General features: G+C 27.9%; 17 non-coding genes across 17 annotated transcripts; all 17 read right to left on the reverse strand.

The window, feature by feature from the left end:
• Positions 1-278: 278 nt before the first annotated feature.
• LOC141388274 (5S ribosomal RNA) lies at positions 279-397 on the reverse strand. The gene has a single exon (XR_012408778.1). It is a non-coding gene; the product is annotated as a 5S ribosomal RNA (ribosomal RNA).
• A 684-nt stretch (positions 398-1,081) lies between these two features.
• Positions 1,082-1,200, reverse strand: LOC141388275 (5S ribosomal RNA). The gene has a single exon (XR_012408779.1). It is a non-coding gene; the product is annotated as a 5S ribosomal RNA (ribosomal RNA).
• A 684-nt stretch (positions 1,201-1,884) lies between these two features.
• Positions 1,885-2,003, reverse strand: LOC141388276 (5S ribosomal RNA). Its single transcript, XR_012408780.1, has one exon. It is a non-coding gene; the product is annotated as a 5S ribosomal RNA (ribosomal RNA).
• Positions 2,004-2,687: 684 nt separating this feature from the next.
• LOC141388277 (5S ribosomal RNA) lies at positions 2,688-2,806 on the reverse strand. Its single transcript, XR_012408781.1, has one exon. It is a non-coding gene; the product is annotated as a 5S ribosomal RNA (ribosomal RNA).
• An 865-nt stretch (positions 2,807-3,671) lies between these two features.
• LOC141388278 (5S ribosomal RNA) lies at positions 3,672-3,790 on the reverse strand. Its single transcript, XR_012408782.1, has one exon. It is a non-coding gene; the product is annotated as a 5S ribosomal RNA (ribosomal RNA).
• A 684-nt stretch (positions 3,791-4,474) lies between these two features.
• Positions 4,475-4,593, reverse strand: LOC141388280 (5S ribosomal RNA). The gene has a single exon (XR_012408784.1). It is a non-coding gene; the product is annotated as a 5S ribosomal RNA (ribosomal RNA).
• A 684-nt stretch (positions 4,594-5,277) lies between these two features.
• LOC141388281 (5S ribosomal RNA) lies at positions 5,278-5,396 on the reverse strand. The gene has a single exon (XR_012408785.1). It is a non-coding gene; the product is annotated as a 5S ribosomal RNA (ribosomal RNA).
• An 865-nt stretch (positions 5,397-6,261) lies between these two features.
• Positions 6,262-6,380, reverse strand: LOC141388282 (5S ribosomal RNA). Its single transcript, XR_012408786.1, has one exon. It is a non-coding gene; the product is annotated as a 5S ribosomal RNA (ribosomal RNA).
• A 684-nt stretch (positions 6,381-7,064) lies between these two features.
• LOC141388283 (5S ribosomal RNA) lies at positions 7,065-7,183 on the reverse strand. The gene has a single exon (XR_012408787.1). It is a non-coding gene; the product is annotated as a 5S ribosomal RNA (ribosomal RNA).
• Positions 7,184-7,867: 684 nt separating this feature from the next.
• LOC141388284 (5S ribosomal RNA) lies at positions 7,868-7,986 on the reverse strand. The gene has a single exon (XR_012408788.1). It is a non-coding gene; the product is annotated as a 5S ribosomal RNA (ribosomal RNA).
• Positions 7,987-8,670: 684 nt separating this feature from the next.
• On the reverse strand, positions 8,671-8,789 carry LOC141388285 (5S ribosomal RNA). Its single transcript, XR_012408789.1, has one exon. It is a non-coding gene; the product is annotated as a 5S ribosomal RNA (ribosomal RNA).
• Positions 8,790-9,473: 684 nt separating this feature from the next.
• Positions 9,474-9,592, reverse strand: LOC141388286 (5S ribosomal RNA). The gene has a single exon (XR_012408790.1). It is a non-coding gene; the product is annotated as a 5S ribosomal RNA (ribosomal RNA).
• A 684-nt stretch (positions 9,593-10,276) lies between these two features.
• On the reverse strand, positions 10,277-10,395 carry LOC141388287 (5S ribosomal RNA). The gene has a single exon (XR_012408791.1). It is a non-coding gene; the product is annotated as a 5S ribosomal RNA (ribosomal RNA).
• Positions 10,396-11,079: 684 nt separating this feature from the next.
• On the reverse strand, positions 11,080-11,198 carry LOC141388288 (5S ribosomal RNA). The gene has a single exon (XR_012408792.1). It is a non-coding gene; the product is annotated as a 5S ribosomal RNA (ribosomal RNA).
• Positions 11,199-11,882: 684 nt separating this feature from the next.
• Positions 11,883-12,001, reverse strand: LOC141388289 (5S ribosomal RNA). Its single transcript, XR_012408793.1, has one exon. It is a non-coding gene; the product is annotated as a 5S ribosomal RNA (ribosomal RNA).
• Positions 12,002-12,685: 684 nt separating this feature from the next.
• Positions 12,686-12,804, reverse strand: LOC141388291 (5S ribosomal RNA). Its single transcript, XR_012408795.1, has one exon. It is a non-coding gene; the product is annotated as a 5S ribosomal RNA (ribosomal RNA).
• A 685-nt stretch (positions 12,805-13,489) lies between these two features.
• On the reverse strand, positions 13,490-13,608 carry LOC141388292 (5S ribosomal RNA). Its single transcript, XR_012408796.1, has one exon. It is a non-coding gene; the product is annotated as a 5S ribosomal RNA (ribosomal RNA).
• Between the last annotated feature and the right edge of the window lie 109 nt (positions 13,609-13,717).

Genomic DNA, 13,717 nt, shown 5'->3' on the forward strand with positions numbered 1-13,717 from the left:
ATTTGCCTCCTTAAATTACCTTTTTTGAGAAACGAAACAAATTTATAAAGAATTTTACTTTTGTTTTACAAAGGAAATCATAGACTTTTGTATCTAGCTACATACAACTGAGCATAATCAATAGCGAATGTTTTACATTTACCTTAAAATAATAAGCAGTTGAGTTTTTTATTTTGGCTCTATTTCGGTTAAAAATGAAGATATCGACTTCATTCTTTTTTTATTTAATAGAGAAAAATAAAAAAGAAAATAAAATGAAATAAAAAAATTTTGGACAATGCCAACAACACGCGGTGTTCCCAAGCGGTCCCCCATCTAAGTACTAACCGCGCCCGACGCTGCTTAATTTCGGTGATCGGACGAGAACCGATGTACTCAGCGTGGTATGGTCGTTGGCGAAGAAACATAGTTTATTTTGTTTCATATGGCCATTGATTTCATTGCTTGTGTGTTTAAGACAATTTCGTTTACTTATTGCACACAAACACACAAACGAACAAGAAGTTTTATTTTCGTTTTATAAAGGAAAATGTTGACTGTTTCCTTTAGTTATTAGTGAACATAACCAGTATGTATTAATTTGGCATCAAAAAATCTAACAAAAATTGTAGTTTTTTTAATAAATGTTAAAATTTATTAAATTTTGCTAAAAATAAATGTATTTTGGGAAAATTTGGCTCCCTAAAATACCTTTTTTGGAAATTAAGACAAATTTTTTAAAGAAATTTACAATAAAAATTCTTGTTTTTTAATAAATGTTAAAATTTCTTAAATATTGTTAAAAATAAATGCATTTTGCGAAAATTTGCCTCCTTAAATTACCTTTTTTGAGAAACGAAACAAATTTATAAAGAATTTTACTTTTGTTTTACAAAGGAAATCATAGACTTTTGTATCTAGCTACATACAACTGAGCATAATCAATAGCGAATGTTTTACATTTACCTTAATATAATAAGCAGTTGAGTTTTTTATTTTGGCTCTATTTCGGGTAAAAATGAAGATATCGACTTCATTCTTTTTTTATTTAATAGAGAAAAATAAAAAAGAAAATAAAATGAAATAAAAAAATTTTGGACAATGCCAACAACACGCGGTGTTCCCAAGCGGTCCCCCATCTAAGTACTAACCGCGCCCGACGCTGCTTAATTTCGGTGATCGGACGAGAACCGATGTACTCAGCGTGGTATGGTCGTTGGCGAAGAAACATAGTTTATTTTGTTTCATATGGCCATTGATTTCATTGCTTGTGTGTTTAAGACAATTTCGTTTACTTATTGCACACAAACACACAAACGAACAAGAAGTTTTATTTTCGTTTTATAAAGGAAAATGTTGACTGTTTCCTTTAGTTATTAGTGAACATAACCAGTATGTATTAATTTGGCATCAAAAAATCTAACAAAAATTGTAGTTTTTTTAATAAATGTTAAAATTTATTAAATTTTGCTAAAAATAAATGTATTTTGGGAAAATTTGGCTCCCTAAAATACCTTTTTTGGAAATTAAGACAAATTTTTTAAAGAAATTTACAATAAAAATTCTTGTTTTTTAATAAATGTTAAAATTTCTTAAATATTGTTAAAAATAAATGCATTTTGCGAAAATTTGCCTCCTTAAATTACCTTTTTTGAGAAACGAAACAAATTTATAAAGAATTTTACTTTTGTTTTACAAAGGAAATCATAGACTTTTGTATCTAGCTACATACAACTGAGCATAATCAATAGCGAATGTTTTACATTTACCTTAAAATAATAAGCAGTTGAGTTTTTTATTTTGGCTCTATTTCGGTTAAAAATGAAGATATCGACTTCATTCTTTTTTTATTTAATAGAGAAAAATAAAAAAGAAAATAAAATGAAATAAAAAAATTTTGGACAATGCCAACAACACGCGGTGTTCCCAAGCGGTCCCCCATCTAAGTACTAACCGCGCCCGACGCTGCTTAATTTCGGTGATCGGACGAGAACCGATGTACTCAGCGTGGTATGGTCGTTGGCGAAGAAACATAGTTTATTTTGTTTCATATGGCCATTGATTTCATTGCTTGTGTGTTTAAGACAATTTCGTTTACTTATTGCACACAAACACACAAACGAACAAGAAGTTTTATTTTCGTTTTATAAAGGAAAATGTTGACTGTTTCCTTTAGTTATTAGTGAACATAACCAGTATGTATTAATTTGGCATCAAAAAATCTAACAAAAATTGTAGTTTTTTTAATAAATGTTAAAATTTATTAAATTTTGCTAAAAATAAATGTATTTTGGGAAAATTTGGCTCCCTAAAATACCTTTTTTGGAAATTAAGACAAATTTTTTAAAGAAATTTACAATAAAAATTCTTGTTTTTTAATAAATGTTAAAATGTCTTAAATATTGTTAAAAATAAATGCATTTTGCGAAAATTTGCCTCCTTAAATTACCTTTTTTGAGAAACGAAACAAATTTATAAAGAATTTTACTTTTGTTTTACAAAGGAAATCATAGACTTTTGTATCTAGCTACATACAACTGAGCATAATCAATAGCGAATGTTTTACATTTACCTTAAAATAATAAGCAGTTGAGTTTTTTATTTTGGCTCTATTTCGGTTAAAAATGAAGATATCGACTTCATTCTTTTTTTATTTAATAGAGAAAAATAAAAAAGAAAATAAAATGAAATAAAAAAATTTTGGACAATGCCAACAACACGCGGTGTTCCCAAGCGGTCCCCCATCTAAGTACTAACCGCGCCCGACGCTGCTTAATTTCGGTGATCGGACGAGAACCGATGTACTCAGCGTGGTATGGTCGTTGGCGAAGAAACATAGTTTATTTTGTTTCATATGGCCATTGATTTCATTGCTTGTGTGTTTAAGACAATTTCGTTTACTTATTGCACACAAACACACAAACGAACAAGAAGTTTTATTTTCGTTTTATAAAGGAAAATGTTGACTGTTTCCTTTAGTTATTAGTGAACATAACCAGTATGTATTAATTTGGCATCAAAAAATCTAACAAAAATTGTAGTTTTTTTAATAAATGTTAAAATTTATTAAATTTTGCTAAAAATAAATGTATTTTGGGAAAATTTGGCTCCCTAAAATACCTTTTTTGGAAATTAAGGAAATGTTGACTGTTTCCTTTAGTTATTAGTGAACATAACCAGTATGTATTAATTTGGCATCAAAAAATCTAACAAAAATTGTAGTTTTTTTAATAAATGTTAAAATTTATTAAATTTTGCTAAAAATAAATGTATTTTGGGAAAATTTGGCTCCATAAAATACCTTTTTTGGAAATTAAGACAAATTTTTTAAAGAAATTTACAATAAAAATTCTTGTTTTTTAATAAATGTTAAAATTTCTTAAATATTGTTAAAAATAAATGCATTTTGCGAAAATTTGCCTCCTTAAATTACCTTTTTTGAGAAACGAAACAAATTTATAAAGAATTTTACTTTTGTTTTACAAAGGAAATCATAGACTTTTGTATCTAGCTACATACAACTGAGCATAATCAATAGCGAATGTTTTACATTTACCTTAAAATAATAAGCAGTTGAGTTTTTTATTTTGGCTCTATTTCGGTTAAAAATGAAGATATCGACTTCATTCTTTTTTTATTTAATAGAGAAAAATAAAAAAGAAAATAAAATGAAATAAAAAAATTTTGGACAATGCCAACAACACGCGGTGTTCCCAAGCGGTCCCCCATCTAAGTACTAACCGCGCCCGACGCTGCTTAATTTCGGTGATCGGACGAGAACCGATGTACTCAGCGTGGTATGGTCGTTGGCGAAGAAACATAGTTTATTTTGTTTCATATGGCCATTGATTTCATTGCTTGTGTGTTTAAGACAATTTCGTTTACTTATTGCACACAAACACACAAACGAACAAGAAGTTTTATTTTCGTTTTATAAAGGAAAATGTTGACTGTTTCCTTTAGTTATTAGTGAACATAACCAGTATGTATTAATTTGGCATCAAAAAATCTAACAAAAATTGTAGTTTTTTTAATAAATGTTAAAATTTATTAAATTTTGCTAAAAATAAATGTATTTTGGGAAAATTTGGCTCCCTAAAATACCTTTTTTGGAAATTAAGACAAATTTTTTAAAGAAATTTACAATAAAAATTCTTGTTTTTTAATAAATGTTAAAATTTCTTAAATATTGTTAAAAATAAATGCATTTTGCGAAAATTTGCCTCCTTAAATTACCTTTTTTGAGAAACGAAACAAATTTATAAAGAATTTTACTTTTGTTTTACAAAGGAAATCATAGACTTTTGTATCTAGCTACATACAACTGAGCATAATCAATAGCGAATGTTTTACATTTACCTTAAAATAATAAGCAGTTGAGTTTTTTATTTTGGCTCTATTTCGGTTAAAAATGAAGATATCGACTTCATTCTTTTTTTATTTAATAGAGAAAAATAAAAAAGAAAATAAAATGAAATAAAAAAATTTTGGACAATGCCAACAACACGCGGTGTTCCCAAGCGGTCCCCCATCTAAGTACTAACCGCGCCCGACGCTGCTTAATTTCGGTGATCGGACGAGAACCGATGTACTCAGCGTGGTATGGTCGTTGGCGAAGAAACATAGTTTATTTTGTTTCATATGTCCATTGATTTCATTGCTTGTGTGTTTAAGACAATTTCGTTTACTTATTGCACACAAACACACAAACGAACAAGAAGTTTTATTTTCGTTTTATAAAGGAAAATGTTGACTGTTTCCTTTAGTTATTAGTGAACATAACCAGTATGTATTAATTTGGCATCAAAAAATCTAACAAAAATTGTAGTTTTTTTAATAAATGTTAAAATTTATTAAATTTTGCTAAAAATAAATGTATTTTGGGAAAATTTGGCTCCCTAAAATACCTTTTTTGGAAATTAAGACAAATTTTTTAAAGAAATTTACAATAAAAATTCTTGTTTTTTAATAAATGTTAAAATTTCTTAAATATTGTTAAAAATAAATGCATTTTGCGAAAATTTGCCTCCTTAAATTACCTTTTTTGAGAAACGAAACAAATTTATAAAGAATTTTACTTTTGTTTTACAAAGGAAATCATAGACTTTTGTATCTAGCTACATACAACTGAGCATAATCAATAGCGAATGTTTTACATTTACCTTAAAATAATAAGCAGTTGAGTTTTTTATTTTGGCTCTATTTCGGTTAAAAATGAAGATATCGACTTCATTCTTTTTTTATTTAATAGAGAAAAATAAAAAAGAAAATAAAATGAAATAAAAAAATTTTGGACAATGCCAACAACACGCGGTGTTCCCAAGCGGTCCCCCATCTAAGTACTAACCGCGCCCGACGCTGCTTAATTTCGGTGATCGGACGAGAACCGATGTACTCAGCGTGGTATGGTCGTTGGCGAAGAAACATAGTTTATTTTGTTTCATATGGCCATTGATTTCATTGCTTGTGTGTTTAAGACAATTTCGTTTACTTATTGCACACAAACACACAAACGAACAAGAAGTTTTATTTTCGTTTTATAAAGGAAAATGTTGACTGTTTCCTTTAGTTATTAGTGAACATAACCAGTATGTATTAATTTGGCATCAAAAAATCTAACAAAAATTGTAGTTTTTTTAATAAATGTTAAAATTTATTAAATTTTGCTAAAAATAAATGTATTTTGGGAAAATTTGGCTCCCTAAAATACCTTTTTTGGAAATTAAGGAAATGTTGACTGTTTCCTTTAGTTATTAGTGAACATAACCAGTATGTATTAATTTGGCATCAAAAAATCTAACAAAAATTGTAGTTTTTTTAATAAATGTTAAAATTTATTAAATTTTGCTAAAAATAAATGTATTTTGGGAAAATTTGGCTCCCTAAAATACCTTTTTTGGAAATTAAGACAAATTTTTTAAAGAAATTTACAATAAAAATTCTTGTTTTTTAATAAATGTTAAAATTTCTTAAATATTGTTAAAAATAAATGCATTTTGCGAAAATTTGCCTCCTTAAATTACCTTTTTTGAGAAACGAAACAAATTTATAAAGAATTTTACTTTTGTTTTACAAAGGAAATCATAGACTTTTGTATCTAGCTACATACAACTGAGCATAATCAATAGCGAATGTTTTACATTTACCTTAAAATAATAAGCAGTTGAGTTTTTTATTTTGGCTCTATTTCGGTTAAAAATGAAGATATCGACTTCATTCTTTTTTTATTTAATAGAGAAAAATAAAAAAGAAAATAAAATGAAATAAAAAAATTTTGGACAATGCCAACAACACGCGGTGTTCCCAAGCGGTCCCCCATCTAAGTACTAACCGCGCCCGACGCTGCTTAATTTCGGTGATCGGACGAGAACCGATGTACTCAGCGTGGTATGGTCGTTGGCGAAGAAACATAGTTTATTTTGTTTCATATGGCCATTGATTTCATTGCTTGTGTGTTTAAGACAATTTCGTTTACTTATTGCACACAAACACACAAACGAACAAGAAGTTTTATTTTCGTTTTATAAAGGAAAATGTTGACTGTTTCCTTTAGTTATTAGTGAACATAACCAGTATGTATTAATTTGGCATCAAAAAATCTAACAAAAATTGTAGTTTTTTTAATAAATGTTAAAATTTATTAAATTTTGCTAAAAATAAATGTATTTTGGGAAAATTTGGCTCCCTAAAATACCTTTTTTGGAAATTAAGACAAATTTTTTAAAGAAATTTACAATAAAAATTCTTGTTTTTTAATAAATGTTAAAATTTCTTAAATATTGTTAAAAATAAATGCATTTTGCGAAAATTTGCCTCCTTAAATTACCTTTTTTGAGAAACGAAACAAATTTATAAAGAATTTTACTTTTGTTTTACAAAGGAAATCATAGACTTTTGTATCTAGCTACATACAACTGAGCATAATCAATAGCGAATGTTTTACATTTACCTTAAAATAATAAGCAGTTGAGTTTTTTATTTTGGCTCTATTTCGGTTAAAAATGAAGATATCGACTTCATTCTTTTTTTATTTAATAGAGAAAAATAAAAAAGAAAATAAAATGAAATAAAAAAATTTTGGACAATGCCAACAACACGCGGTGTTCCCAAGCGGTCCCCCATCTAAGTACTAACCGCGCCCGACGCTGCTTAATTTCGGTGATCGGACGAGAACCGATGTACTCAGCGTGGTATGGTCGTTGGCGAAGAAACATAGTTTATTTTGTTTCATATGGCCATTGATTTCATTGCTTGTGTGTTTAAGACAATTTCGTTTACTTATTGCACACAAACACACAAACGAACAAGAAGTTTTATTTTCGTTTTATAAAGGAAAATGTTGACTGTTTCCTTTAGTTATTAGTGAACATAACCAGTATGTATTAATTTGGCATCAAAAAATCTAACAAAAATTGTAGTTTTTTTAATAAATGTTAAAATTTATTAAATTTTGCTAAAAATAAATGTATTTTGGGAAAATTTGGCTCCCTAAAATACCTTTTTTGGAAATTAAGACAAATTTTTTAAAGAAATTTACAATAAAAATTCTTGTTTTTTAATAAATGTTAAAATTTCTTAAATATTGTTAAAAATAAATGCATTTTGCGAAAATTTGCCTCCTTAAATTACCTTTTTTGAGAAACGAAACAAATTTATAAAGAATTTTACTTTTGTTTTACAAAGGAAATCATAGACATTTGTATCTAGCTACATACAACTGAGCATAATCAATAGCGAATGTTTTACATTTACCTTAAAATAATAAGCAGTTGAGTTTTTTATTTTGGCTCTATTTCGGTTAAAAATGAAGATATCGACTTCATTCTTTTTTTATTTAATAGAGAAAAATAAAAAAGAAAATAAAATGAAATAAAAAAATTTTGGACAATGCCAACAACACGCGGTGTTCCCAAGCGGTCCCCCATCTAAGTACTAACCGCGCCCGACGCTGCTTAATTTCGGTGATCGGACGAGAACCGATGTACTCAGCGTGGTATGGTCGTTGGCGAAGAAACATAGTTTATTTTGTTTCATATGGCCATTGATTTCATTGCTTGTGTGTTTAAGACAATTTCGTTTACTTATTGCACACAAACACACAAACGAACAAGAAGTTTTATTTTCGTTTTATAAAGGAAAATGTTGACTGTTTCCTTTAGTTATTAGTGAACATAACCAGTATGTATTAATTTGGCATCAAAAAATCTAACAAAAATTGTAGTTTTTTTAATAAATGTTAAAATTTATTAAATTTTGCTAAAAATAAATGTATTTTGGGAAAATTTGGCTCCCTAAAATACCTTTTTTGGAAATTAAGACAAATTTTTTAAAGAAATTTACAATAAAAATTCTTGTTTTTTAATAAATGTTAAAATTTCTTAAATATTGTTAAAAATAAATGCATTTTGCGAAAATTTGCCTCCTTAAATTACCTTTTTTGAGAAACGAAACAAATTTATAAAGAATTTTACTTTTGTTTTACAAAGGAAATCATAGACTTTTGTATCTAGCTACATACAACTGAGCATAATCAATAGCGAATGTTTTACATTTACCTTAAAATAATAAGCAGTTGAGTTTTTTATTTTGGCTCTATTTCGGTTAAAAATGAAGATATCGACTTCATTCTTTTTTTATTTAATAGAGAAAAATAAAAAAGAAAATAAAATGAAATAAAAAAATTTTGGACAATGCCAACAACACGCGGTGTTCCCAAGCGGTCCCCCATCTAAGTACTAACCGCGCCCGACGCTGCTTAATTTCGGTGATCGGACGAGAACCGATGTACTCAGCGTGGTATGGTCGTTGGCGAAGAAACATAGTTTATTTTGTTTCATATGGCCATTGATTTCATTGCTTGTGTGTTTAAGACAATTTCGTTTACTTATTGCACACAAACACACAAACGAACAAGAAGTTTTATTTTCGTTTTATAAAGGAAAATGTTGACTGTTTCCTTTAGTTATTAGTGAACATAACCAGTATGTATTAATTTGGCATCAAAAAATCTAACAAAAATTGTAGTTTTTTTAATAAATGTTAAAATTTATTAAATTTTGCTAAAAATAAATGTATTTTGGGAAAATTTGGCTCCCTAAAATACCTTTTTTGGAAATTAAGACAAATTTTTTAAAGAAATTTACAATAAAAATTCTTGTTTTTTAATAAATGTTAAAATTTCTTAAATATTGTTAAAAATAAATGCATTTTGCGAAAATTTGCCTCCTTAAATTACCTTTTTTGAGAAACGAAACAAATTTATAAAGAATTTTACTTTTGTTTTACAAAGGAAATCATAGACTTTTGTATCTAGCTACATACAACTGAGCATAATCAATAGCGAATGTTTTACATTTACCTTAAAATAATAAGCAGTTGAGTTTTTTATTTTGGCTCTATTTCGGTTAAAAATGAAGATATCGACTTCATTCTTTTTTTATTTAATAGAGAAAAATAAAAAAGAAAATAAAATGAAATAAAAAAATTTTGGACAATGCCAACAACACGCGGTGTTCCCAAGCGGTCCCCCATCTAAGTACTAACCGCGCCCGACGCTGCTTAATTTCGGTGATCGGACGAGAACCGATGTACTCAGCGTGGTATGGTCGTTGGCGAAGAAACATAGTTTATTTTGTTTCATATGGCCATTGATTTCATTGCTTGTGTGTTTAAGACAATTTCGTTTACTTATTGCACACAAACACACAAACGAACAAGAAGTTTTATTTTCGTTTTATAAAGGAAAATGTTGACTGTTTCCTTTAGTTATTAGTGAACATAACCAGTATGTATTAATTTGGCATCAAAAAATCTAACAAAAATTGTAGTTTTTTTAATAAATGTTAAAATTTATTAAATTTTGCTAAAAATAAATGTATTTTGGGAAAATTTGGCTCCCTAAAATACCTTTTTTGGAAATTAAGACAAATTTTTTAAAGAAATTTACAATAAAAATTCTTGTTTGTTAATAAATGTTAAAATTTCTTAAATATTGTTAAAAATAAATGCATTTTGCGAAAATTTGCCTCCTTAAATTACCTTTTTTGAGAAACGAAACAAATTTATAAAGAATTTTACTTTTGTTTTACAAAGGAAATCATAGACTTTTGTATCTAGCTACATACAACTGAGCATAATCAATAGCGAATGTTTTACATTTACCTTAAAATAATAAGCAGTTGAGTTTTTTATTTTGGCTCTATTTCGGTTAAAAATGAAGATATCGACTTCATTCTTTTTTTATTTAATAGAGAAAAATAAAAAAGAAAATAAAATGAAATAAAAAAATTTTGGACAATGCCAACAACACGCGGTGTTCCCAAGCGGTCCCCCATCTAAGTACTAACCGCGCCCGACGCTGCTTAATTTCGGTGATCGGACGAGAACCGATGTACTCAGCGTGGTATGGTCGTTGGCGAAGAAACATAGTTTATTTTGTTTCATATGGCCATTGATTTCATTGCTTGTGTGTTTAAGACAATTTCGTTTACTTATTGCACACAAACACACAAACGAACAAGAAGTTTTATTTTCGTTTTATAAAGGAAAATGTTGACTGTTTCCTTTAGTTATTAGTGAACATAACCAGTATGTATTAATTTGGCATCAAAAAATCTAACAAAAATTGTAGTTTTTTTAATAAATGTTAAAATTTATTAAATTTTGGTAAAAATAAATGTATTTTGGGAAAATTTGGCTCCCTAAAATACCTTTTTTGGAAATTAAGACAAATTTTTTAAAGAAATTTACAATAAAAATTCTTGTTTTTTAATAAATGTTAAAATTTCTTAAATATTGTTAAAAATAAATGCATTTTGCGAAAATTTGCCTCCTTAAATTACCTTTTTTGAGAAACGAAACAAATTTATAAAGAATTTTACTTTTGTTTTACAAAGGAAATCATAGACTTTTGTATCTAGCTACATACAACTGAGCATAATCAATAGCGAATGTTTTACATTTACCTTAAAATAATAAGCAGTTGAGTTTTTTATTTTGGCTCTATTTCGGTTAAAAATGAAGATATCGACTTCATTCTTTTTTTATTTAATAGAGAAAAATAAAAAAGAAAATAAAATGAAATAAAAAAATTTTGGACAATGCCAACAACACGCGGTGTTCCCAAGCGGTCCCCCATCTAAGTACTAACCGCGCCCGACGCTGCTTAATTTCGGTGATCGGACGAGAACCGATGTACTCAGCGTGGTATGGTCGTTGGCGAAGAAACATAGTTTATTTTGTTTCATATGGCCATTGATTTCATTGCTTGTGTGTTTAAGACAATTTCGTTTACTTATTGCACACAAACACACAAACGAACAAGAAGTTTTATTTTCGTTTTATAAAGGAAAATGTTGACTGTTTCCTTTAGTTATTAGTGAACATAACCAGTATGTATTAATTTGGCATCAAAAAATCTAACAAAAATTGTAGTTTTTTTAATAAATGTTAAAATTTATTAAATTTTGCTAAAAATAAATGTATTTTGGGAAAATTTGGCTCCCTAAAATACCTTTTTTGGAAATTAAGACAAATTTTTTAAAGAAATTTACAATAAAAATTCTTGTTTTTTAATAAATGTTAAAATTTCTTAAATATTGTTAAAAATAAATGCATTTTGCGAAAATTTGCCTCCTTAAATTACCTTTTTTGAGAAACGAAACAAATTTATAAAGAATTTTACTTTTGTTTTACAAAGGAAATCATAGACTTTTGTATCTAGCTACATACAACTGAGCATAATCAATAGCGAATGTTTTACATTTACCTTAAAATAATAAGCAGTTGAGTTTTTTATTTTGGCTCTATTTCGGTTAAAAATGAAGATATCGACTTCATTCTTTTTTTATTTAATAGAGAAAAATAAAAAAGAAAATAAAATGAAATAAAAAAATTTTGGACAATGCCAACAACACGCGGTGTTCCCAAGCGGTCCCCCATCTAAGTACTAACCGCGCCCGACGCTGCTTAATTTCGGTGATCGGACGAGAACCGATGTACTCAGCGTGGTATGGTCGTTGGCGAAGAAACATAGTTTATTTTGTTTCATATGGCCATTGATTTCATTGCTTGTGTGTTTAAGACAATTTCGTTTACTTATTGCACACAAACACACAAACGAACAAGAAGTTTTATTTTCGTTTTATAAAGGAAAATGTTGACTGTTTCCTTTAGTTATTAGTGAACATAACCAGTATGTATTAATTTGGCATCAAAAAATCTAACAAAAATTGTAGTTTTTTTAATAAATGTTAAAATTTATTAAATTTTGCTAAAAATAAATGTATTTTGGGAAAATTTGGCTCCCTAAAATACCTTTTTTGGAAATTAAGACAAATTTTTTAAAGAAATTTACAATAAAAATTCTTGTTTTTTAATAAATGTTAAAATTTCTTAAATATTGTTAAAAATAAATGCATTTTGCGAAAATTTGCCTCCTTAAATTTCCTTTTTTGAGAAACGAAACAAATTTATAAAGAATTTTACTTTTGTTTTACAAAGGAAATCATAGACTTTTGTATCTAGCTACATACAACTGAGCATAATCAATAGCGAATGTTTTACATTTACCTTAAAATAATAAGCAGTTGAGTTTTTTATTTTGGCTCTATTTCGGTTAAAAATGAAGATATCGACTTCATTATTTTTTTATTTAATAGAGAAAAATAAAAAAGAAAATAAAATGAAATAAAAAAATTTTGGACAATGCCAACAACACGCGGTGTTCCCAAGCGGTCCCCCATCTAAGTACTAACCGCGCCCGACGCTGCTTAATTTCGGTGATCGGACGAGAACCGATGTACTCAGCGTGGTATGGTCGTTGGCGAAGAAACATAGTTTATTTTGCTTCATATGGCCATTGATTTCATTGCTTGTGTGTTTAAAACAATTTCGTTTACTTATTGCACACAAACACACAAACGAACAAGAAGTTTTATTTTCGTTTTATAAAGGAAAATGTTGACTGTTTCCTTTAGTTATTAGTGAACATAACCAGTATGTATTAATTTGGCATCAAAAAATCTAACAAAAATTGTAGTTTTTTTAATAAATGTTAAAATTTATTAAATATTGCTAAAAATAAATGTATTTTGGGAAAATTTGGCTCCTTAAATTACCTTTTTTTGGAAATATAGACAATTTTTTTAAAGAATTTTACAATAAAAATTCTTGTTTTTTAATAAATGTTAAAATTTCTTAAATATTGTTAAAAATAAATGCATTTTGCGAAAATTTGCCTCCTTAAATTACGTTTTTTGAGAAACGAAACAAATTTATAAAGAATTTTACTTTTGTTTTACAAAGGAAATCATAGACTATTGTATCTAGTTACGTACAACTGAGCATAATCAATAGCGAATGTTTTACATTTACCTTAAAATAATAGGCAGTTGAGTTTTTTAATTTGGCTCTATTTCGGTTAAAAATGAAGATATCGACTTCATTCTTTTTTTATTTAATAGAGAAAAATAAAAAAGAAAATAAAATAAAATAAAAAAATTTTGGACAATGCCAACAACACGCGGTGTTCCCAAGCGGTCCCCCATCTAAGTACTAACCGCGCCCGACGCTGCTTAATTTCGGTGATCGGACGAGAACCGATGTACTCAGCGTGGTATGGTCGTTGGCGAAGAAACATAGTTTATTTTGCTTCATATGGCCATTGATTTCATTGCTTGTGTGTTTAAAACAATTTCGTTTACTTATTGCACACAAACACACAAACGAACAAGAAGTT

This window comes from Musca autumnalis, unplaced genomic scaffold (genome assembly GCF_047663935.1).
Source record: "Musca autumnalis isolate F117 unplaced genomic scaffold, ASM4766393v1 scaffold_92, whole genome shotgun sequence".
Classification (NCBI taxonomy): domain Eukaryota; kingdom Metazoa; phylum Arthropoda; class Insecta; order Diptera; family Muscidae; genus Musca; species Musca autumnalis.